General features: G+C 43.3%; 1 long non-coding RNA gene across 1 annotated transcript; it reads right to left on the minus strand.

Annotated features, from left to right (window-relative positions):
• Nucleotides 1-571: 571 nt before the first annotated feature.
• LOC126336554 (uncharacterized) lies at nucleotides 572-21929 on the minus strand. The gene is made up of 3 exons (XR_007564975.1): nucleotides 21824-21929; nucleotides 6325-6578; nucleotides 572-721 (listed from the first exon to the last, which is right to left on the minus strand). It is a non-coding gene; the product is annotated as an uncharacterized LOC126336554 (long non-coding RNA).
• Nucleotides 21930-23535: the final 1606 nt, after the last annotated feature.

Below are 23535 nucleotides of genomic sequence, written 5' to 3' on the forward strand. Positions count from 1 at the left end.
CGAGCAACGTTTGACAATTATTTTTATTAAATGGAAATATGTATTACATCAGTGAACTGTCTCGTGAATCTTGGAGTAGCTAACAATAATTGTTGTATTACCGCCTTCTATAGGCACAATTGCACCACACGAATCGTAAGTGTAAGTAACGTTTTTCCCTCTCATTGCTGAAAAGTTTTTCGTTAAAATTCTCGAAGACTAATGTTTACTCTTTATTTCCACGCAATGAACAAGCACGTGTAAAAACGCATGTTCCAGGCATCTGAAGATGAGTAATTACCCACTCGTAACTCGTTATGCAATCTAAATAAACAACAACCTGCCGCATCAATTATAAAAATACCTGAAGCAATGGAGACGTACAGGAATACGAGAATCACAGTTAGCTGTACTGAATAACAAAGTGGTCTCCGACAGTCACTTACTTCTTGAGCTTTGTAGCATTGCGGTTTTTTTTTTTTTTTTTTGGATGAAAACAAATGACATCGTGTTTTCATTAACTTTTACGTAATGTGAAATGTTTTTTTACATTGCTAATGCCAAAGTTGCGAACAAGATGTATGATTGCAAATAGAGTTGCACAAAACAGGTTTATTAATGTTTTTACTACAATCAGTCAGCCTGGGCAATATTTTCTTTGTAGCTGAGATGTTACTGTTCTTCTCTTTCGTGCTCCTTGGACCACCCTGTGCAGAGCCGTTTCATCTCAGGTTCACTGTGTCTGAAAAAATTAGAAAGAGAAACATTAAGACAAGTTCCAGTTACGTTACACGATATGGTATTGTGAAACTTGCGTTTCTGCAGGCGTACAAAATATTTCAACAACTTCCGGGAATGTAGCTGGCTGATGTCTTCGACAATCAAAGATATTTCGATAGGTGAACACACTGTGCCTTGAAAATGACGTGGTGTGCCCCAGTCGAAATATTGGCGACTGGCGAAAACATCACCCAGCTGCAATCCCGTAAGTTGTTTAGTGATGTAGTATTGATTGTTTTCGGACGAAGTCAGAGCTGCTTGCACTTTGTGTCCAGAGGTTAAGCACAGTCTGTAAGTAAGGAAAATTGTTAACTGAGAAGACGAGTACCCACTGTAAATGACAGTCTAGATTTCCCCAAACGTTGCAGCCGTGCTGTCTGTACACCAAAGTAGTAATCTGGGCTGAAAAAAAGGCACATCGAGATTATCCCACAAGTTGCGGTCGTGCTGTCCGTACACTGAAGTAGTAGTCTATGCTGAAAACAGGCACTTGGTACCGAAGATGCAAGAAAATCGAGGCCCTAGATTCATTACGTTTCCGTTGTGTTTTCACTATCATTTTGAGCAAGTTAATAAACTATGAAAGTGATGTTTATTCCTACAATAACTGCCTGCCAAATAGGTTAGTTTAAGCTACCATAAACGACAATAGCCTCCAACTCTTACGATTTGGCTGGCAAACCGTCCCTCTCCCCCCTCCGCCCCCCCCCCCCCTACACTTTCACTTCCTTTTGGTACCGGCCATGGCCATCATGTTAACTATTGGAAGCAAAAACAATTTTCTTAAAATGAGTTAGACACTCCAACGAATAGAGTAGAGTAGAGTAGAGTAGAGATTGATGTCATGAGATGAAGACGACCCTTTGCGTCACAGAGCATTTATGTGAAAACTATTTCGTTTAATTTAAGATAATTATCATTTATTGTTCCATCACAGTGGCTCGTTTTTAATTAGATTAAAGGTTTCGATCACTCAGTATCATCCTCAGATCTAAAACAAAGTGAAACTAAATATATACCATCTAATATTTTACTACAAGTAGAATAAATAATTGTAAGTAAAAGTAGAATTTATTTAAGTACATGAGCCAGCAAGCCTTCTTGTCTACTCCGAACCACTATGTTTTGTAACTGCGGCCAGTTTTTAAACAGTTACATGTTGGAGGTAGGGGAGAGGGGGGGAGGAGAGGAAGGGAAGGGAAAGATTAAAAATATGCTTCAGAGGGCACGCTTCAATTCGCAGTAATAAAACTGTATTTGGTGAGCCCTACTAACATCGAAGCGCGTTGTTGGAACCAGTGAAGTGGTGAGCAATAAACTTAAGAAAAAACCTTCTGACAATGGTGGAAGATAGGTGTTTACACACCGTGAGCAAGAGTCCGACTACGCATTAAAATCAGCAGAATTATTTTATTAACTGTGCATTTCTGAGGAATTTCGAAAGCATCTTCCTATCGTCCACCTCACCGCAGCCTACGTGTGATCAGCAGCGCTACACAGCGAGAAGAGACAGCGGCAGCGCATCGTCCGACACACTGTCCTAACAACAGGCCGACGGGCAGACTGTCTTCCGTACGTACTGCAAAACTGCGCGCCCTAAAAAGCTACCACACAGAAGCAAGTGCAGTTATCAAAACTGTCACATCCTGTTCTCTGTAACTTTAGTTGCTGCCTGTAATTTCATCGTTATCATTTATTGTTTTTTACTTTTTACGGTTTTATTCTTTTAAAGTTTTCAATTTTTTTTATATTTAATGACACTTCATGCAGTTCAAGATCCTTCGCGTAGATCCCGTTCTATAATTTGACGATTTTTATGTCTTTAACTATTTACACATCAATTGTTCTAGGCCTATACTACTGATATTTTAACAAACAAAATTTATACCATTTTATTTTTATACTTTCAAGCAAGATCTTATGCTTTTATCCTTTTATCCTTTTGACGATTTTTATGTCTTTAACTATTTACACATCAATTGTTCTAGGCCTATACTATTGATATTTTAACAAACAAAATTTATACCATTTTATTTTTATACTTTCAAGCAAGATCTTATGCTTTTATCCTTTCGACGGTTCACACTCTTAATATCTTGAGATTCTAATTCAGTTTTCGGTACTTTATTTCTACTTTTATGATTTCTATTTTTTCCCCCTTCTCGTACAGTTTTACATATCCATTCTAGTATTTTACGCATCGACTTTTTGCAATTTTAGTATAAGGCCCTCTGTTATTGAAGCATAGCATCCGTCCCCCATCCCTTGCCTTCTTTCGCCGCTCTTAATTTCCCTCACTCCATTTTATAATTTTAATATTTTATGCCTTTTACATTATACATGCCCATTGTTCTACACTACGAGAATTTTAACAACAATTTTTACATGATTATACGTTCTATATTTTTAGCAAGAACCCCTGCTAAACTCGTGACATCCCTATCACTTCCCTCCGTGCATGCTTTACGGTTCTGGCCTTTACGGCCGTCAACTTCAAAATAACTCCCTCGCGCCTGTCTGCGACGCTTCCAGCGGTTGTCCCATTGTTGGAGGCAGTGGTGGAAGTCTGCTGGCTGAACCGTGTTCAAAAGTAGTTCACAACTTAAACAAGTGCGACTGGGTCTCGCGCTCTGAGGGTTCCGTACAAATTATGTGTACAGGATGTTTCCGTAAGAGCGTGAAAAAATTTAACAGGGCATAGACAATGCTCTAGTGCACAATTAGAGGTAGGGAACCTGGTGACAGAGAAGTCGCCTTACGGAGATAATAGGAATAAAATCAAATTGTTGTGTACATTTTATGCCGGCCGGAATGGCCGAGCGGTTCTAGGCGCTACAGTCTGGAACCGCGCGACCGCTACGGTCGCAGGTTCGAATCCTGCCTCGGGCATGGATGTACGTGATGTCCTTAGGTTAGTTAGGTTTAAGTAGTTCTACGTTCTTGGGGACTGATGACCTCAGAAGTTAAGTCCCATAGTGCTCACAGCCGTTTGAACAATTGTTTTTTGTACATTTTATTTACATCACTTAACTGCAAATACTATCATTGACGCAATGAACGTGCCATTTGTACTGTACCTTACAAAATGTGCTGAAATCGACAGCCATCATCCTCAATGCATGTTTCGTATCACATCACAGCTAAACTTCTGGCAACTAATTCCATTTCCGCATGCACTGAGGTCTCGTAGGCAAGTGACTTTAGATATCCCCATAGGAAATAATCGAGGGATTCAGGTCAGGTAACCTCGCAGGCCATGGAGGAGGACATCCCCTTCCAATCCAGCGACCAGGAAATACTGTACCGACACTGATCAATCGTATTGTACTGTACACCGCTGAATAGCACTGAGTAATGAATGGCCTGTCGTTGATTCATAGCACGTTCTGACATGGGGCAAAGTAAATACGATAGAACAGAGCCATATAACGGACAAGTAGACGAAACCTGTATCATGACTTCCAGGTAATCAGGCTCGTCCTCCTCGTTTGTTTGTTTGTTTTTGCAGGAAATAAAGAATGTCTATGTAAATAAGCAGCACAGTACATGCAAACTTGTACGCATGTTAGTTGTAATTAAGCTGGAAAACAATCCCAGACAAAGTGGTAGACAGGTTTACTTCCACATCTCCTTGAGCTGACTTCTCCGATCCCAGGTTACGTACCTCAAATTGTTCAGTGGAGCATTCTCCACGTCCTGTCACATCTTTTCAAGCTCGTACGGAAATAGCCTGTATAGAGTGATCGTCTGTAGGTTTTGGTGAATGAGATTGCAAATATCAAGATATATGACATAAGGGCCATAACTGTTATTGCAGTGATTTAGAAGCTTAACTTTACTACACCGCCATGGTACCGTCGACCTTAGTATTTGACATAAATTTCAAAATCTCTGTCTCTGAGAAGAAATAAACAGACACACGAACTGACAGATGGACAACAAAGTGATACTGTAAGATTTGCGTTTTAACCGACTGAGGTACGGAACCCTTAAAAAGATAAATTCTCAGACTCATTAAGTTACAAAATCAAATGCAGTACTTCCTCAGGCTGCTACATGGGACACACGAGCAGCAACCTTCATACTCAACATGCTGAACAAATCAAATGGTACACGCACAATCACTTAACAAAATAAGTCGCAGCACTATACATGAAAGCACCGGACACTCATTCTCAAACATAAAGAAGATCTTAAGATACTTCATCACGTGCAGAAATCACACACAATGAATTTAATGGATGAGCAGAAAATTTTTGTAGTCCACAAAAAGCAAGAAAGATTTTATTTCTTCAAATGTTTTTCCTGCATTTAATACCTACAACAAGTTGATAGACACTTTCTTTCCTTCACACATTCCACTCAATAGTTGCAAAAAAGAGTGTAATACAAAACTTATTCGGTTATTTAAATAGTCAGTAGTGTTCGGAATTCGTAGATAATAATGCAATCCACGAAAAATGGAAGACCTCTGTCAGTATGTAAACTCTCTGGGAAACCAGACTCTCGTAATATCTTTGACCCGTATTTTGATTTCACATAAACAATGTGAGTGATGTAATTTGTGCTTGTGCGTGTGTGAGTGAGTTTCTGCAACAATGAAAGAGGCACAATATCTGTAAGTTGACAGACAAAAAACATCATTTTTTAACATTAGCAAGCAAGAATCAGAGGATCTATGTTACCCAATTATTCATTTGCAGTAAAACAACAAAAAGTCGAAGTAGAGAGGATATAAAATGTAGACTGGGAATGGCAAGGAAAGCGTTTCTGAAGAAGAGAAATTTGTTAACATCGAGTATAGATTTAAGTGTCAGGAAATCATTTCTGAAAGTATTTGTATGGAGTGTAGCCATGTATGGAAGTGAAACATGGACTATAAATAGTTTGGACAACAAGAGAATAGAAGCTTTCGAAATGTGGTGCTACAGAAGAATGCTGAAGATTAGATGGGTAGATCACATAACTAATGAGGAAGTATTGAATAGGATTGGGGAGAAGAGAAGTTTGTGGCACAACTTGACCAGAAGAAGGGATCGGTTGGTAGGACATGTTCTGAGGCATCAAGGTATCACTAATTTAGTATTGGAGGGCAGCGTGGAGGGTAAAAATCGTAGAGGGAGACCAAGAGATGAATACACTAAGCAGATTCAGAAGGATGTAGGTTGCAGTAGGTACTGGGAGATGAAGAAGCTTGCACAGGATAGAGTGGCATGGAGAGCTGCATCAAACCAGTCTCAGGACTGAAGACAACAACAACAACAACAACAAAAAGACGACTGTATGGCAAGATAAGTATGGTGTTTCAATATATGAATGATATGAAAAAGAACTCACAGTTTGGAAAACTCGCCGGCCACGGTGGCCGTGCGGTTCTGGCGCTGCAGTCCGGAACCGCGGGGCTGCTACGGTCGCAGGTTCGAATCCTGCCTCGGGCATGGGTGTGTGTGATGTCCTTAGGTTAGTTAGGTTGAAGTAGTTCTAAGTTCTAGGGGACTTAGGACCTAAGATGTTGAGTCCCATAGTGCTCAGAGCCGTTTGAACCATTTTTTTTGGAAAACTCACGTGGTTGAAGAGCGGAATGTTGACACTAGCGCCAGTGAAGGCTTGCCACGCTGCTAGCCGACGAGCCTGCAGACGGGGCACTTGCCGCAGACCCCGCCAGGCACGACGACAACGCCCCCGAGCGAGGCGCACTGGCGCCGCTCCACTGGCCTGCAGACCGGGCACCGCACTCGTCCTGGATTGGCGCCAGACCGCTGGCAGGTCGCCGGCGTCGTCAGAGCCACGACCACCACCATCGCGGCCAACACCAGCGCCTGTCAACATGGGATGTCAGGCTGCGCTCTGCGCAGAGACCTCTGCACCACTGATTGCATGTTGCTGCTACTCGAACCTGGCAACAAACAAATCTTGTATATCTTTTTTTGTGTAGGTGGTGACCCACAGCTTGTAAACGTCAAGGTCACCAGGAGGAGCTGTCGCCTCGTCGCCAGGATAAGTTGTTGCTTCAAGAAATAAAGTTTCGATCAGACAGACCACCATGAGTTCCATAGTCGATATTACACCACTGGCCATTAAGATTGCTACACCAAGAAGAAATGCAGATGATAAATGGGTATGCATTGGACAAATATATTATAATAGAACTGACATATGATTACATTGTTACGCAATTTCGGTGCATAGATACTGAGAAATCAGTACCCAGAACAACCACCTCTGGCCGTAGTAACGGCCTTGATACGCCTGGGCATTTAGTCAAACAGAGCTTGAATGGCGTGTACAGGTACAGCTGCCCATGCAGCTTCAACACGATACCACAGTTCATCAAGAGTAGTGACTGGCGTATTGTGATGAGCCAGTTGCTCGGCCACCATTGACCAGACGATTTCAATTGGTGAGAGATCTGGAGAACATGCTGCTCAGGGCCGCAGTCGAATATTTTCTGTATCCAGAAAGACCCATACAGGACCTGCAAATGCGGTCGTGCATTATCCTGCTGAAATGTAGGGTTTCTCAGGGATCGAATGAAGGGTAGAGCCACGGGTCGTAACACATTTGAAATGTAACGTCCACTGTTCAAAGTGCCGTCAATGCGAACAAGAGGTGACCGAGACGTGTAACCAGTGGCACCCCATACCATCACGCTGGGTGATATGCCAGTATGGCGATGACGAATACAAGCTTCCAATGTGCATTCACCGCGATGTCGCCAAACACGGATGCGACCATCATCATATTGTAAACAGAACCTGACTTAATCCGAAAAAAATCACGTTTTGCCATTCGTGCACCCAGGTTCATCGTTGAGTACACCATCGCAGGCGCTCCTGTCTGTGATGCAGCGTCAAGCGTAACCGCAGCCATGGTCTCCGAGCTGATAGTCGGTGCTGCTGCAAACGTCGTCGAACTGTCCTTGCAGATGGTTGTTGTCTTGCAAACGTCCCCATCTGTTGACTCAGGGATCGAGACGTGGCTGCACGATCCGTTACAGCCATGCGGATAAGATGCCTGTCATCTCGACTGCTAGTGATACGAGGCCGTTGGGATCCAGCACGGCGTTCCGTATTACCCTCCTGAACCCACCGATTCCATATTCTGCTAACAGTGATTGGATCTCGACCAACGAGAGCAGCAATGCCGCGATACGAAAAACCGCAATCGCGATTGGCTACAGTCCGACCTTTATCAAAGTCGGAAACGTGATGGTACGCATTTCTCCTCCTTACACGAGGCATCGCAACAACGCTTCACCAGGCAACGCCGGTCAACTGCTATTTGTGTATGAGAAATCGGTTGGAAACTTTCCTCATGCCAGCTCGTTGTAGGTGTCGCCACCGGCGACAACCTTGTGTGAATGCTCTGAAAAGCTAATCATTTGCACATCACAGCATCTTCTTCCCGTCTGTTAAATTTCGCGTCTGTAGCACGTCATCTTCATGGTGTAGCAATTTCAATGGCCAGTAGTGTAAGTCCATATAAACTCACAATAAAAATAAAAAAAATAGTCATGCCTCAAAACAAAAGAGCACACTGAATGATTTGGTGGTCTGGTCTGTTGTGCATGACGGTGAAATGGTACCATACGATCATGTGCCCTTCGCTGCTGATGTAAGCCATGGCAGTAAGTGGTGTGTAAGTGCAAGTCGGTTGAATAGAATCGGTGCTGATAAGATACATCGTTGTGGAGACATGACTGAATGGCAGCAAGCAGCTATCGTGTTTGGATGCGCCCATGACCACACAGCGAATCAGTTTACTCAATGTGTTGGCGTGTGAATGGGGAGTCTCTAACGAGTGTACAAGGAATGGTGAGCCATTGGCAGCCATGGAATACAACGTAAGAAGAGTAGTAGCATAAAGATCTACTGTGGCGGGAAAGGGATCGGCCTTGTCAACGACAACCATCTCAAAGCCTTTGCTCTCAGTGAATGGAGGTCTTCAATCACCTTGCGAGTGAACACTGAGAAGGAAACTGCATGCTTTGGACATTTGGAGCGGCGTTTCTCGCAAAAGGCCGTTGCTCACAGTGGAAAGCAATACTGTACGTCTTCACTGCGCCAAACAACAGAGGAACTAGGCAATAACGGTGACTGGAGACGTGTTGTGTGGTCCAGCGAGTACACATTTAGCCCCTTGTCATATGACAGAAAGCGTCGAGTGCACTGACGACCCAACGAGATGTTTAAGCAACAGTGTGTGCCTTCTCTGCGCGATAGCAATCGACATACTGTCGATAACAGTGCTGCTAAAGCAGAGTTGCTAAACATAGCCTTCCGTAATTCCTTCGCCAAAGAAGATGAAGTAAATATTCCTGAATTCGAATAAAGAACAGCTCACAATATGAGTAACTTAAAAGCAGATATCCTCGGAGGAGCTCAGCAACTTAAATCATTTAATAAAAAAGTCTTCCGGTCCACACTGTATACCAGTTAGGTTCATTTCAGAGTATGCTGATGGAATAGCTCCATACTTCGCTCGACGAAAGATCTGTACCCAAAGTTGGAAAGCTACACAGGTGAAATCATCAGAAGATCAAAATAAGTTGCAAAACGATTTGTAAAAGATATCTGTGTGGTACAAAATATCTAATTTACCCTAAATAATAAAAAGTGCGAGGTCATCCATATGAGTGCTAAAAGGAATCCATTAAACTTCGGTTACACGACAAATCAGTCAAATCTAAAGGCCTAAGAGTTACAGTTACGAACAACTTAATTTGGAAAGAACGCGTTGTGGGAAGGCAAACCAAAGACTCTGTTTTATTGACAGAACACTTAGAATTATTGGCAGAACACTTAGAAGGTGCAACAGATCTAGTAAAGAGATTGCCATCGCTACTCTAGTACGTCCGTTTTTGGAGTAACGCTGCGCGGTACGGGATCCTTAACAGATAGGATTAACGGAGTGCATTGACAAAGTTCAAAGAAGAGCAGATTGTTTTGTATTATCGAGAAATAGGGGAGAGAGGGTTTATGGTGGACATAATTAAAACAAAGGCGTTTTTATTTGCGGCGGAATATTCTAAAGAAATCTGAATCACCATCTTTCTCCTCCGGATACGAAAATATTATGTTGACTACGACCTACATAGGGAGAAACGATCATCATAATAAACTAAGGGAAATCAGAGCTCGCACGGAAAAATATAGATATTCGTTTTTTCCACGTGCTCTCCGAGATTGAAATAATAGAGAATTATTATGCAAGTGGTTCGATGAACCCTCTGCCAGGCACTTAAGTGTGATTTGTAAGAGTATCCATGTAGATATAGATGTAGATGAGAATGTAGTACACGCGATAGGAGTTGACGTAAGTGTTTTTCATACTATTACCTGGACTGAAGCACACAGATTAGCTGAAGCAGAATGTTTATTTCAACAGTCTCAGTGACCAAGCATTACTGTTCTTGTAAGTATTCATGAAGTGTATGCTACACACACTCCTGTCTTCCACGATGACAATACCCATGTTCAATGGTTTCAGACGTAGCGTCAGCTAAAGTACAATCAATAAAATAAAATAATGAGATAACTAATCTTGACACAGTCCATGACGCGTTTCACACGCAAGAAGATGGCGTGCAACAAACCTCAAATTGGCATCAGGTCTACTACATGCTTCGATATGCAAATGATTAGCATTTTAGTGCAACGGCGAAAAACAGGAAAGGATTAACACCATGCTAATTTTGTATGTAACGGAAGAATACGGAGCGGATTCGTGTGTCACAAATCGTATTTGAATTTCATTGTTTGTGAGAAAATTGTGTATTTCCCTCACGAGAGAGAGAAACGTGTATCAGTTCGAGTCGGAAGTCGATTATCGCCTGCCGAGATTGTGGTTTGTCATTCCACGATACTGCTGCTCGCATTAGTCGGGATCCCTCGGCTACTGCTGCCAGACCAGACTTGCAGCAAATGGAGACTTCTACATCTACATCTACATTTATACTCCGCAAGCCACCCAATGGTGTATGGCGGAGGGCACTTTACGTGCCACTGTCATCACCTCCCTTTCCTGTTCCAGTCGCGTATGGTTCGCGGGAAGAACGACTGCCGGAAAGCCTCCGTGCGCGCTCGAATCTCTTTAATTTTACATTCGTGAGCTCCTCGGGAGGAGTAAGTAGGGGAAAGCAATATATTCGATACCTCATCCAGAAACGCACCCTCTCGAAACCTGAACAGCAAGCTACACCACGATGCAGAGCACCTCACTTGCAGAGTCTGCCACTTGAGTTTGCTAACCATCTCTGTAACGCTATCACGCTTACCAAATAACGCTGTGACGAAACGCACCGCCCTTCTTTGGATCTTCTCTATCTCCTCTGTCAAACCGACCTCGTACGGATCTCACACTGATGAGCAATACTCAAGTATACGATGAACGAGCGTTTTGTAACCCACCTCGTTTGTTGATTGGACTACATTTTCTAAGGACTCTCCCAATGAATCTCAACCTGGCAACCCCCTTACCAACAATTAATTTTATATGGTCATTCCACTTCAAATCGTTCAGTACGCATAATCCCAAATATTTTACAGAAGTAACTGCTACCAGTGTTTGCTCTGCTATCATATAATCATACAATAAAGGATCCTTCTTTCTATGTATTACTTAGTCCTCGCACAAATGAAAAAAATGGCTGACATCGAAATAAGTGTCAAAGGAATAGAAAAGCAACTGAAATCACTCAACAGAGGAAAGTCCATTGGACCTGACGGGATACCAATTCGATTCTGCACAGAGAACGCGAAAGAACTCGCCCCCCTTCTAACAGCCGTGTATCGCAAGTCTCTAGAGGAACGGAAGATTCCAAATGATTGGAAAAGAGCACAGGTAGTCCCAGTTTTCAAGAAGGGTCGTCGAGCAGATGTGCAAAACTACAGACCTATATCTCTGACATCGATCTGTTGTAGAATTTTAGAACACGTTTTTTGCTCGAGTATCATGTCGTTTTTGGAAACCCAGAATCTAGTCTGTAGGAATCAGCATGGATTCCGGAAACAGCGATCGTGTGTGACCCAACTCGCTTTATTTGTTCATGAGACCCAGAAAATATTAGATACAGGCTCCCAAGTAGATGCTATTTTCCTTGACTTCCGGAAGGCGTTCGATACAGTTCCGCACTGTCGCCTGATAAACTTAGAAGTGCCTACGGAATATCAGACCAGCTGTGTGGTTGGATTGAACAGTTTTTAACTAACCGAACACAGCATGTTGTTATCAATGGAGAGACGTCTACAGACGTTAAAGTAACCTCTGGCGTGCCACCGGGGAGTGTTATTGGACCATTGCTTTTCACAATATATATAAATGACCTAGTAGATAGTGTCGGAAGTTCCATGCGGCTTTTCGCGGATGATGCTATAGTATACAGAGAAGTTGCAGCATTAGAAAATTGTAGCGAAATGCAGGAAGATCTGTAGCGGATAGGCACTTGGTGCAGGGAGTGACAACTGACCCTTAACACAGACAAATGTAACGTATTGGGAATACATAGAAAGAAGGATCCTTTATTGTATGATTATATGATAGCGGAACAAACACTGGTAGCAGTTACTTCTTAAAATATCTGGGAGTATGCGTGCGGAACGATTTGAAGGGGAATGATCATATAAAATTAATTGTTGGTAAGGCGGGTACCAGGTTGAGACTCATTGGGAGAGTCCTTAGAAAATGTAGTCCATCAACAAAGGAAGTGGCTTACAAAACACTCGTTCGACCTATACTTGAGTATTGCTTACCAGTGTGGGATCCGTACCAGATCGGGTTGACGGAGAAGATAGAGAAGATCCAAAGAAGAGCGGCGCGTTTCGTCACAGGGTTATTTGGTAACCGTGATAGCGTTACGGAGATGTTTAGCAAACTCAAGTGGCAGACTGTGCGAGAGAGGCGCTCCGCTCGCGGTGTAGCTTGCTCGCCAGGTTTCGAGAGGGTGCGTTTCTGGATGAGGTATCGAATATATTGCTTCCCCCTACTTATACCTCCCGAGGAGGTCACGAATGTAAAATTAGAGAGATTCGAGCGCGCACGGAGGCTTTCAGACAGTCGTTCTTCCCGCGAACCATACGCGACTGGAACAGAAAAGGGAGGTAATGACAGAGGCACGAAAAGTGCCCTCCGCCACACACCGTTGGGTGGCTTGCGAAGTATAAATGTAGATGTAGTCACTTAGAGTCTAGTGACTAGAATATGGGCTTGGCAATGACCTAAGAGTCGGAATACAAAAACAAAAGAAACGATGTAAATTTTTCGTCATTACATATTTACTTGTAATATACAGACTGTTAAGGATATAAGTGCGGATATTTTTATTGGTGACTCAGGGCAGCGTACTGAACAATATTACATCAGTATTTACTTTACTTGCAGATTAATAATTATAGCTATTAGGAGTGTGGCAAGAGCAAGCTATTAATAATTATTTTCCCTGAGTAGCAGGTCAAGTGTTGAAATGTGAACACGTGAACGCAAACGATTATTCTATACTGGCAGACATAGTCCACTTATTAGTGCTTTACGACCGTGCGGAAAACATCAGGTAGTAAATTATATGACGTGTTTGTGGAAGGACTGCTAGACAAAGAAGAAACAATCAAAACGCAACAGTGGGTACGTATTAAGGTCCCAGTGATCAAAATATATGCACTCATACACCTAACAGCCTGTATAATAATAAAAGTTGGTACACTGGTACAATTGTAGTCAAACTTACTTTTCCATTCATCAAAAGCACCAATTGCAGGCTTGTAATAAGAACTTTACGACACCATTTAGCACAAATGAACAAAGTACTAATTGATGTGAGAAGTTGCTACCACTAAATGGGCGAGAGGGGGCAGAAGTTGAAAAACTGTTTAGAAAGCAGCAGTGTGATGGTAATAACACAACAGTGGAAGCCACGCTGCTGAGTGTTTTCGAAAAGCACTGCTTAGGCAGGCGCTAAGAGGTCCCTCCAATTCATCAACTGATCGCGACTTCCCAGCGAACCATGTTCTAGCTTCCTTGTTTACCGTCATTGACTTGGTCAGAAACCCATTTCGTATTCTTCAGCTGCTCGACCGTTTTTTAACTGAATACGAATTTTATTTCGAATTGTTAGCAGTGCCCAACACCGGAACATATGGCGTCACGTATGAGTTTTAAGTGGGGCAGCTCGTGATCAAGTGTCCCATTGTGGGAGATGCACGTACAAGAAGAGCAAGGTGCACAGACAGCCAAAAACAACAAAGTGAAATACACAGCAGCGTGAGCAACAGAAAAAGCGTCCCAGTGACGGCAGCGTAAAGATCGTCCCGATCATGGAGGTTCAAGATGAGCACTCAGTCTCTCACGATCCAGCAACACTACCCATAGGTACGGTCAGTGTAGGCTGTTGTGACAAGGTGCATGGTTCTACACCTGGAGATATATATTACCGAAACTTTGGATATTGAAATGTCAACGTCCAGTCTGGGACTCACTCTCCCTGGCGAGATGCTGCACAGTGTCCTATAAAGGCCGTCCGATGGTGGGATACCAACAAGTTGTCTGGTGTCACGTGGCTTGCGGACGCAAGATAACACTATCCTCCTCTGTTATGTCGATGGGTTGAGGAGGGCCACTCTTAGTGACATGCTAGCAGCACTCGAGAGAACAGACATATTGTTGAGTCGGCCATGCAGGATCTTGCAGTCACTCCACGTGTACCTTGACTCAGATGATGTCTAGATCACCAAGGTCCGTCAACACGGCGATTAATCTTGCGATTTCCATTGAAGTAGCATCATCCATTGAAGACCCAACATTGGTGCGCCAAACGAGAGCACTGAACACATGAGTGGCACCATGTCATCTTCAGATAAGTGCCAATTCTGCATACAAAATCACGATGGACATATCCTTGTGTGAAGACTCCAGGGAGAGTGAACATTGGCAGGTTGCATTTATTATCGTCATACAGCCCTGCATGCGTTGATGGTATGAGGTGTCATTGGGTGTATAATATGTGTACCCAATAGATTAGAATAACTTTGGACAGCAGCCGTTACAAATATGACGTGTTATGGCTGGTGGCTTCGAGGTCACCATGACATTATTGCTATTGTGTCATTAGGCACCAGCCGCAACACACATGACGGCTATAATGCGCAATTCATGGAAAGCAACGCTCACGCGGTCCGTAGCAGCCACATGGGATTTTCAAGTATGCCCCTAGACCGCCAGGAGGTGCACCGGGAGCTACTGACCACTTGGTACCTCGCCAAGCAACAGCAAGAGGTCCCTGGCTGCATCGCAAGATCACATCTACATCCATCACCACCTTAATCAAGACCACCTGCTCCCTCTTACCCAGTATGGCTTCTGATCCACCTTCTCCGCTGAAGACCAACTCTTTCGCCTCGTCCACCTTCTCTCCCTCCAACGCAACTTCCATCACTCCGCCATTCTCGTTTCCCTCGACCTCCAAAATGCTTACGACCACTTATGGCATCCCTGTCTCCTCTTTAAACTCCAAACCTACGCCCTGGCTATCAATTTTGACTGTCCGGTCACTTCTTTCCTCTCATGCTGTCCTCCCTATGTCACCCTCCACGATACCAACTCCTGCATCTTTTATCCCACTGCTGGCATTGCCCAATGCTCCATCCTCTCCCCTCTCCTATATATCCTGTACACTGCCGATATGTCCAAGCCATCCCCACCTTTACATCTCCTCCAATATGCTGATGACACCCCCTTCCTGGCTCCCTATCCTACCCTTCAATGGCCCCACCACGCCCTCGAAACCCACCTGGTTCCTTCATATCAACCGTTCCATCTCCATGATTTCTACCTAACCATTTATGGTTGTCCCATCCAGCTCACCCCCACCCTGTGATGCCTTGCCCTCACCCTCGACCATCACCTCAACTGGACCCCTCATCTCCTGACGATCCAGAAATGGGCAGAAAGCCCATTACCGCCTCTGCCTCCTGAAACTCCTGTCCAGCTGGACATGGGGATTGCATAATTCCACCATCCTCCACACCTACAAATCAATCTTCCATCCTATCCTCTGTTATGGCAGTGTAGCCTGGATCTATGCCCACCCTCCCCCGCTTTTATACGGCCCTCCAAATTCTAGAACACCACATGCTCCACCTTGCCTTCAGTATCTGCCTTCCATCCCCCACACAGCTCCTGTATGACCTCATCCCCTTCCCACACCTCCTCCTTTCCCTCCGAGGTATCTGCATCCTTTACACTGTCCACAGGCTTGATCCCCCCACCCCCTGGTGTTCTCCTTCCTCTCCACCCCCGTCCATTGCCACACCTCTATTAGTGTATCCCTCCCTCTCTCCACCTCCACACCCTCCATCTCCTTCATCATGGCAATTTCCAGCACCTCCCCCTCCTGGATAATGAGCTTTACTGTGGCGTCTACCCTTCCTACCAACTGTAGCCTAGCCTTGTCCCATCCCCCTCCCTAGGGCCCCCCTTTTCCTCTCCCTTTCTTCCCCCAGAGCGGTTTTTCCTCACTTCCCCTCCCCCCCTGAGTCTCTGCATCCCCTCCTTATCTGATTCCCTCTCCTGTCCTTTCCTCCCTTACCTCCTTCGGCGCACCCCCCGCCCCATTTCCCCTTCTCTCCCTCCCCCTCTTGCACCATCCATTCCCCCCTTTCTTCCCTTCTTCCTCATATCCATATCCCTGGCAGATCCTCTCAGTTTGTTCTTCACTGTTCATGTGCTATGTCAGTGTTGTGTTCAGTGCTGTTCTACAGTGACGTCAAGTGCTCTGATTTTAATCAAGTGCTGGACTTGTACATAATGTTGCTGTCCATGAGTGTTCTGTGCTACGCTGCCCGTCGCAACTTTTATACTCTGGCCGTTCTTCGCCTTGTATTCTTTTAATTGTCATAGTGTGTGGTTTTTTTGTGTACACTTCTTTTCGATTTTTATCTCCATTTTTACATTCACCCCCTTTTGGATGCTATCTTCCATTACGTTTCCCCTTTTTTATATCTCTGTTTCGCCACATTGTTTTACATGTCTCTCTGTTCTGCAATTACTGTCTCTCGGCTGAAGAGCGTCGCCTATGCTGCTGCCAGCTCGCCGCGGTTGGGGAATTGAAATTCAATAAAGAAAAAAAATCCCTACAGCCAGAGCCCGTCGAGGAGAGCTAGCCGACTCATGCCCCGAGTGCTTGCAATCCCTCAATCAAGCTCTCGTCGACGTACCATCGACAACGACAGCAGAACGCCAAGAAGTAGGCTTCTGTGTTGGCAAAGAGCTTTCTTCGAGTGTTAATCATTTCATTGATTAGTTCCAGCTCCAGTGAGTTAGGTGGAGCCAAATCCAAAGAACTGTATTTTGTTTGGAACCGTGGAAGAGGCGCAGTTAATTTGTAATTATAAAGTGTGAGGAACAGATTTTTTGTTCTGGAAAGGACAATAAAGAAACTATTGTACCCCTACTGGGACTCTCTTTCAATTAGGAATAATAGACAAGTTTTGCAGTTATCTGTCTACACCTGAAAACTGCGTGTTACCCATACTGTCTGGGCCACCTTGATACAGAAGGTTATTGACTGTTGTCCTGCTCAACATGATCTGTACATCTCTCATCCTCTGAAAACATTTGGTCGTGGGTTTCCGAAAAATGGCAAACAAACATTCGCGAATCACTACAATTGATGAGCTGTGGCATATAGTTGCAGCAACATGGAATGACGTACCCATACCTGCCATCCAAGCTCAGCTCGAATCAGTGCCCAGCCAGTTTCGTACTACCAGGGTTAACAAGCCTGTTTACCAAATTTTGCTCCTTGTTTACCTTCAAGTCAACTCAAAGTTTAATTATATTTTCTTCCCTATATTTTGTACACGCAAAGATGTAAAATCGCTCTATTTGGTATCCTTACTAGTGTTGCAATTTTAATTGCCAGCAGTTCATACCCACAATTTTGGCATAAGAGTTTTCTCTGACAGAGTGAGACGACACATTTGCAGTCAGGAGTAAATTGTTCATCCCATGATTTTGACGAACATTACGCATGAAAGACTTGACCTTTTTTTAAACATAATCTTGACTGTTTGCTATTTTTTCGAATCGTCCGAAGACTGTTATCGAAAGTACGATCGCAGCTAGTATCAAACAATATTTGTGACTAGATTGTGGATTTCTTGGTAGGGTGGAGGCAAAGCATTATGTTGGATTCAGAGTCTTCAACAGATATAGAAGTAACTTGAAATATGCCTCAGAAGAAGTGTGTTTGGATCCTTGGTGTTCATTTTTTGTATTTATCACCTTGCATGCAGTGTTAACAATAGCCTCAAATTTTTCGCAGTTGATGCAGTTATCTGTAATGAACTACCCCGTCTGATAAAAGCTTCAGAAATATTTAATCAGGTCTTCATAGGATTTTAAAGTGGTGCATTGACTGTCAGCATGCTTTAAAAGTTCAGAAATGAAGAGGGTATAATAGTGTAATCAGTCAACTCGCATAAGTAGCTGGGTATAACAGTTTCTGGGGTTATAAACTGGAAAATTCAGATGGCATCAGACATAGGGAAAGCAGTTGTAACAGTTCGGTTCATTGGTAGGACGCCTAGGGAAGGTAGTTGGTCTCCAAAGAAAATTGCTCATAAACAATCGGGAGACCCACCCTAGAATATCAGTCAAGTTTGTATAATCCTAGTAGACAGTGCTGAGAATATCAAACGTATCCAAAGGGTAGTACAAACGGTTGCAGGTTTGTAAGATTTATGGGAGAGCGTCACAGAGACGTAAGAAAAACTGAATTAGCAGATCTTGAAGTCAGACAGAAACTACCCTCTGAAAGCCAAAGAAGTTTCAGGAAGTAGTACTGAGTGAGGAATCTAGGATTATTCTAAGAATTGCTCCCATAGAGATCGCGTAGACAAGATAGGGCACTTATCGCACTCCATGCATGAATGGAACGGGAGGAAGCCCTAATAACTGGTAATACGCGAAGTACCATTTCCATACACTTCAAGGTGCTTTGTAGAGTATGCATACAAATGCAGAAATCTCTGAACATGACCTAATTTCGTTGTTGGTGTTATACTGAACCCAAAACAGAAAAGTAAAAAGTAGGTGTAGAGTCCATGTTGACGATCATCATACTGTAAAAATAAAAATAAAATACTGTAAAAATAAAAAGTAATTTAAAAATTCCGGTATATATTATGCCCTTATTTTCTCGATGTTTGGATATAGCCCTAGAGATAACTTGTTGCTGAGGTCAGACACCATATGGATAGTGACTGTGTTTGTTGTTTGCAGACACAGGGAGAAATGGTCACTGTCCATAAGCAAGTAGCCACGGTCGACAGGCTTCATGCTGTTGTTCTAAGCTACATAGACATAGTGGCACCAGTGCGAAAGCTGCGACACCTCTGCTGACGTTGAAATCCCCCGGAAACTTCTTTGTCATGTGGTTTCCGATGTGCAACACCTGAGCTGCCTGCCTGATTCCACTTTAAGGAGAGTGGCTGGCAGTGGTCGGTTCGCGTATATCTAGGCGGAGGCAGAAAGTGGACACTTTACGCCTTAGCGGCAGGTACGGCGAACAGAACAGTCGTAGGACAGATGCACATAATTATGGGCCCACTGGGGGCCGAACCGCACAATAACCCTGGGTTCGGTGTGGCCGGCGATGGCGTGGGTGGACTGCTCTCGCCTGTTGTGGGGTTGTCAACCACTGAGGCCTACGGCGGGACGAATCCTTTCCGTCGTTTCTAGGTCCCCGTTTCAATACACATACAATAAGCAAAACGCAGGTATCAGGAGCGACCTAAAGTAGAATGATCACATAGAGTAAACTGTATGAAAAGTAGATCACAGGATGGGAAGAAACTCAGGAAAATGTAAACGAAATAAGTAGCTTTTGCCAACTCATCTACGCCTCCCAGCTCGACCATCACGGATTTTGATGAAATTTTATGTGAGCATTCGCACATTACCCCAATGAACGTTGGCAAAGTTTAACAATCGTCGAAGTAACACTGGTCGACGTGCAGGCACTTGTGTGATTCCATCGGCGACTTCGCGCAGAGACAGTGTGAATTTCTGGCGAATTTGAGCTGTTATATCTCGGGCAATATTTTGTTGAAAGAAAATGTAATTTCGCCATCTTGTACAACTTTATCCGCTCTCTTAACAACAACAATGAAAAGAATTTTACCAGCCATACTCGTCCAGAATATTTTAGACAAAATAGTCCGAAAAAAAATTCAAGGTTGTGCTCGTTATATCTCGGGGTCTAAAGGTATGGCGAAAGTGAAACTTGGCATGTAGTAACATAACGACATAAAGTTTTCTAGTATAAAATATCATTCACGTACTGATTTCTGAATTTCTACAAAATCAGTTCAAACTTGATTTTCGTAAAAATTACAAAAATATATCGCATTAAATATGCTTCTATAAAATCAGTTTTCTATCATTCATTTCGAAGTATTCACAGTTGGAAATAACATTTTTTCATGCATTGAGAAAATCACGTTCAGGTTTCCAATGTGAGCTTAAAGTACCCGAAAATGATGGATAAATTTGAGAGAAACTACCATTATAATATGCTACATTGCACGAACCTGTTGCCTGTGTTTCGTTGTATGTGGCTTTTATTTCTAAACTGACAAGTAATACCTCACGAAATGAGAAATTTAAAATCAAAACTGATATTACTTTTTGCTTGCCGCCTGTGTGAGATACTTCTACAGATTTGAGAAGCTGAGATTACGTAATCAGCAAATGGCTCCGTAGGCAGGCAGGTACTATCACAAGGATTTGGAATATAAATTAAGAAACTAAATTATTGGCTTGTAAACCTAGAAGTGGCTGATATTGCACAGCTATCGGATGTCACCACTACGATGGTGGGATAGTCGGTTCATGTTCTTGAACCGGTACTGACAATGTCACCGTTGACCAATGCAACATAGTGATTGCCAATTACTTCGATGAACGTTAAACCTAGCGAGCGTTCATTGCGATCACATGCGAATGATCACATAAAATTTCGTCGGTCCGAGAAGCTCGAGCACAAAAATGTTCCGCGATTAGGCTATTTTACATGGAATAATCCTTTTAAAACATTGTCCTATCGATTCTTTGGTATTTCTCACTAGCCTGGATCTCTTACCAGGTTGCATTAGTAGAAGATCCAATTAAGAGCATCACGTTTCGTCACGGGATCTTTTGATAGCACGAGATCGTTACGGAGAAGCTCAATAACCTGCAGTAATTAGCGCTACAGGACAGACGTTGTGATCCAAGAAGACATTCAGTATTGAAATTCCCAGAGAATACGTGGCAACATACCACTTCCTACGATATAGGTCTCGCGATATGTCCACAACGAGAGAATCAGGGAAATTGGAGATAATACGGAGGACTGCCGACAGCCATTCTCCCCACGAGCCCTTCGGGAATGAAAGACGGACGGTTGGGGACAGACAGTGACACCAGAAATACCCTTCGCCAAACGCCGCGAGGTGACTTGCGCAGTACCGACGTAAATGTTGATGTAGATGCTAGAATAAAATGTAGAAGTCAGAGTAAATTCACTTACGTAGAGCAAGCATAGTGGTGATCATTCAAACCTCGTGGTTGTGGAGAGCTTGAAGTTTTAACGGTCCTTCCGAGGAATCTCAACCGGATATGTGTATTTCTCACAAGTTTTCTAGGTCACACAACATTAAATCGCTCCGAACGTACACTCCTAGATGTTTTACAGATGTAATTCTTTCCACTGATTGGTTGTCAATCGAATAATAAAAAATTAATGGATCATTCAGCTCACTTACACGCACGGCCTCACATTTGTTTGTGTTGCGAGTCAGCCGCCAGTCGTTGCCGCAAGCGTCTATCTTCTGCAAACTTTCCTGTATTTCGCAACGATTTTTTTACTTTTTGCCTTCCCGAAATACACTATCATCCGCAAACAGCCTCACGAAGCTTCCACTTTTATTCGTATGAGCACTAGACTAATAGATTACACATTGACTTTCATTACGTTAATATCCATTCTTTTGTTTTCAACAAGCCCATCGGACTTCGCGCACTGTCTTACCTCCACTCTGACAGCAGTACCCGTGGTCCTTGCCATACCGTCGACTGCACCGTCTGCTAAGCGCCGGCGGTGACTGCTATATACGCAACATGTTTGCTCCGGAGCCAGTGTCTCCCCACTAGACCCACACGGCAAGCGGTTCTGTGAATCCCGCCGTGTGGTTTCTTTTTTCCGCTACGCAGAAATTGTTCCTCAACGCTACAGCCTTCAGCGAACGCTCTTTGAATGGCAAGCGCCATGTTGTGAAATGACTGGATTTCTTGCAAGAGTTTTTCCATTACTATGTTTTCATCCTACAACCTTCCTGGGAATTTAATGTACAACACTGTTCTTTCCTCCGATTTATATTAGGATCTATACGCTGTTAATACTTCCTCGTTCGCAAATACATACAGGCTGAATCACACGAAGAGAACATCTCAGATATCTCGTAAAGAGTTCTAGGTATCGAAACTAAATTTCCGATAAATGATAGTACACTAAAAAGAGAGTAATTTTCTATACGTGAAACACTTCTACCACTTCGTTTACTCGAGATATTGAAGCAACTACATAAGGTGCTTTGAAGTGTTTCTCCAGATGTTTGACTTGTCAGCTGATATCGTATCAGGATAACTGCTTTGCCTAACTTCGAAATCTTCCAAACGAACGAATTCATTTGCTTTGTTTTTTAATCCTCTGATGTTGATGCTAATACTGACTCTTTTTTTTCGCTATGATTTTATAAGAACTTTGTGACATTTTAATTTCTTTAGTACTGGCCTCTCTGAGCTTCTCATTATACTTGATTCCTTTCATTTTGTATCACTCAATACTGATCTTAGCCGAAAAGTGGGGTACTCCCATGAGATTCAGTGCCCACCCCTTAAGGATTTTGCTATCAACCCAGCCAATTTACCCTTCCCTTTCCTACTGAGACGCATGCCATGCCTAGTGAAATCCCACCTACCAATAGCATCAACAGGAACCAAACCGATGTCTGACCAGTAGCTGCCCGAAGGAGCAGGTTCAACTCCATGCTTACCCTCTTTACAGAGTTGATCATATTGCATGAAAGCAGCAACCAAATCAACATTTGTATGATTCGTTGAAGACATTATTTTTAGCAGGTCACTCTCCATATTGTAGTCCTGATTTCTGTCAGTATTGTTTCCCACTCCACCTACAATCACAACATGATCCTGCTTTGTAAAGTTCCTACAGAAAGATCCTAAAGGCTCAACCATTTAGTTAAGACATGCACTGGGATTGAGAAAGTTTGTGGCCTGGTACCTGTCATTCCTAATATTTCTTGCAAAATCTGGCCCACACCTCTTCCATGGCTACTTCCTAGCAACAGAACTTTCCTCCTACTTTCTACTTTTTTTGAAACAGTTCGTTTCCTAATTGAAGTCTGTGGGGTATTCACTATGCCTACATCTGCTTGAATTTCGTCCTTAATTAACTCAGGTAGCAGGCCAATCTATTTCTTGTGCCAACAATGAAACTGTCAGATACTGTTCTCTTTCTGTGGCCCATTCCTCGCTACCACTTGGCACATTTCTTCACCCTTCTCCTCCTTTATCCCCAACAGTTCCTCCCTAGCACACCTAGCACAATCCAGTTCAGCCTTACGGGCTCTAATCTTTCCTTACCGTACAGCTATTTTCCTGTTCTTTGAGTATGCATTGCAAGAAATACTGACTCTCGATTCATACTCAACTAATTTTGTA

The sequence above is a fragment of the Schistocerca gregaria genome, chromosome 2 (genome assembly GCF_023897955.1).
Source record: "Schistocerca gregaria isolate iqSchGreg1 chromosome 2, iqSchGreg1.2, whole genome shotgun sequence".
Taxonomy (NCBI): Eukaryota; Metazoa; Arthropoda; class Insecta; order Orthoptera; family Acrididae; genus Schistocerca; species Schistocerca gregaria.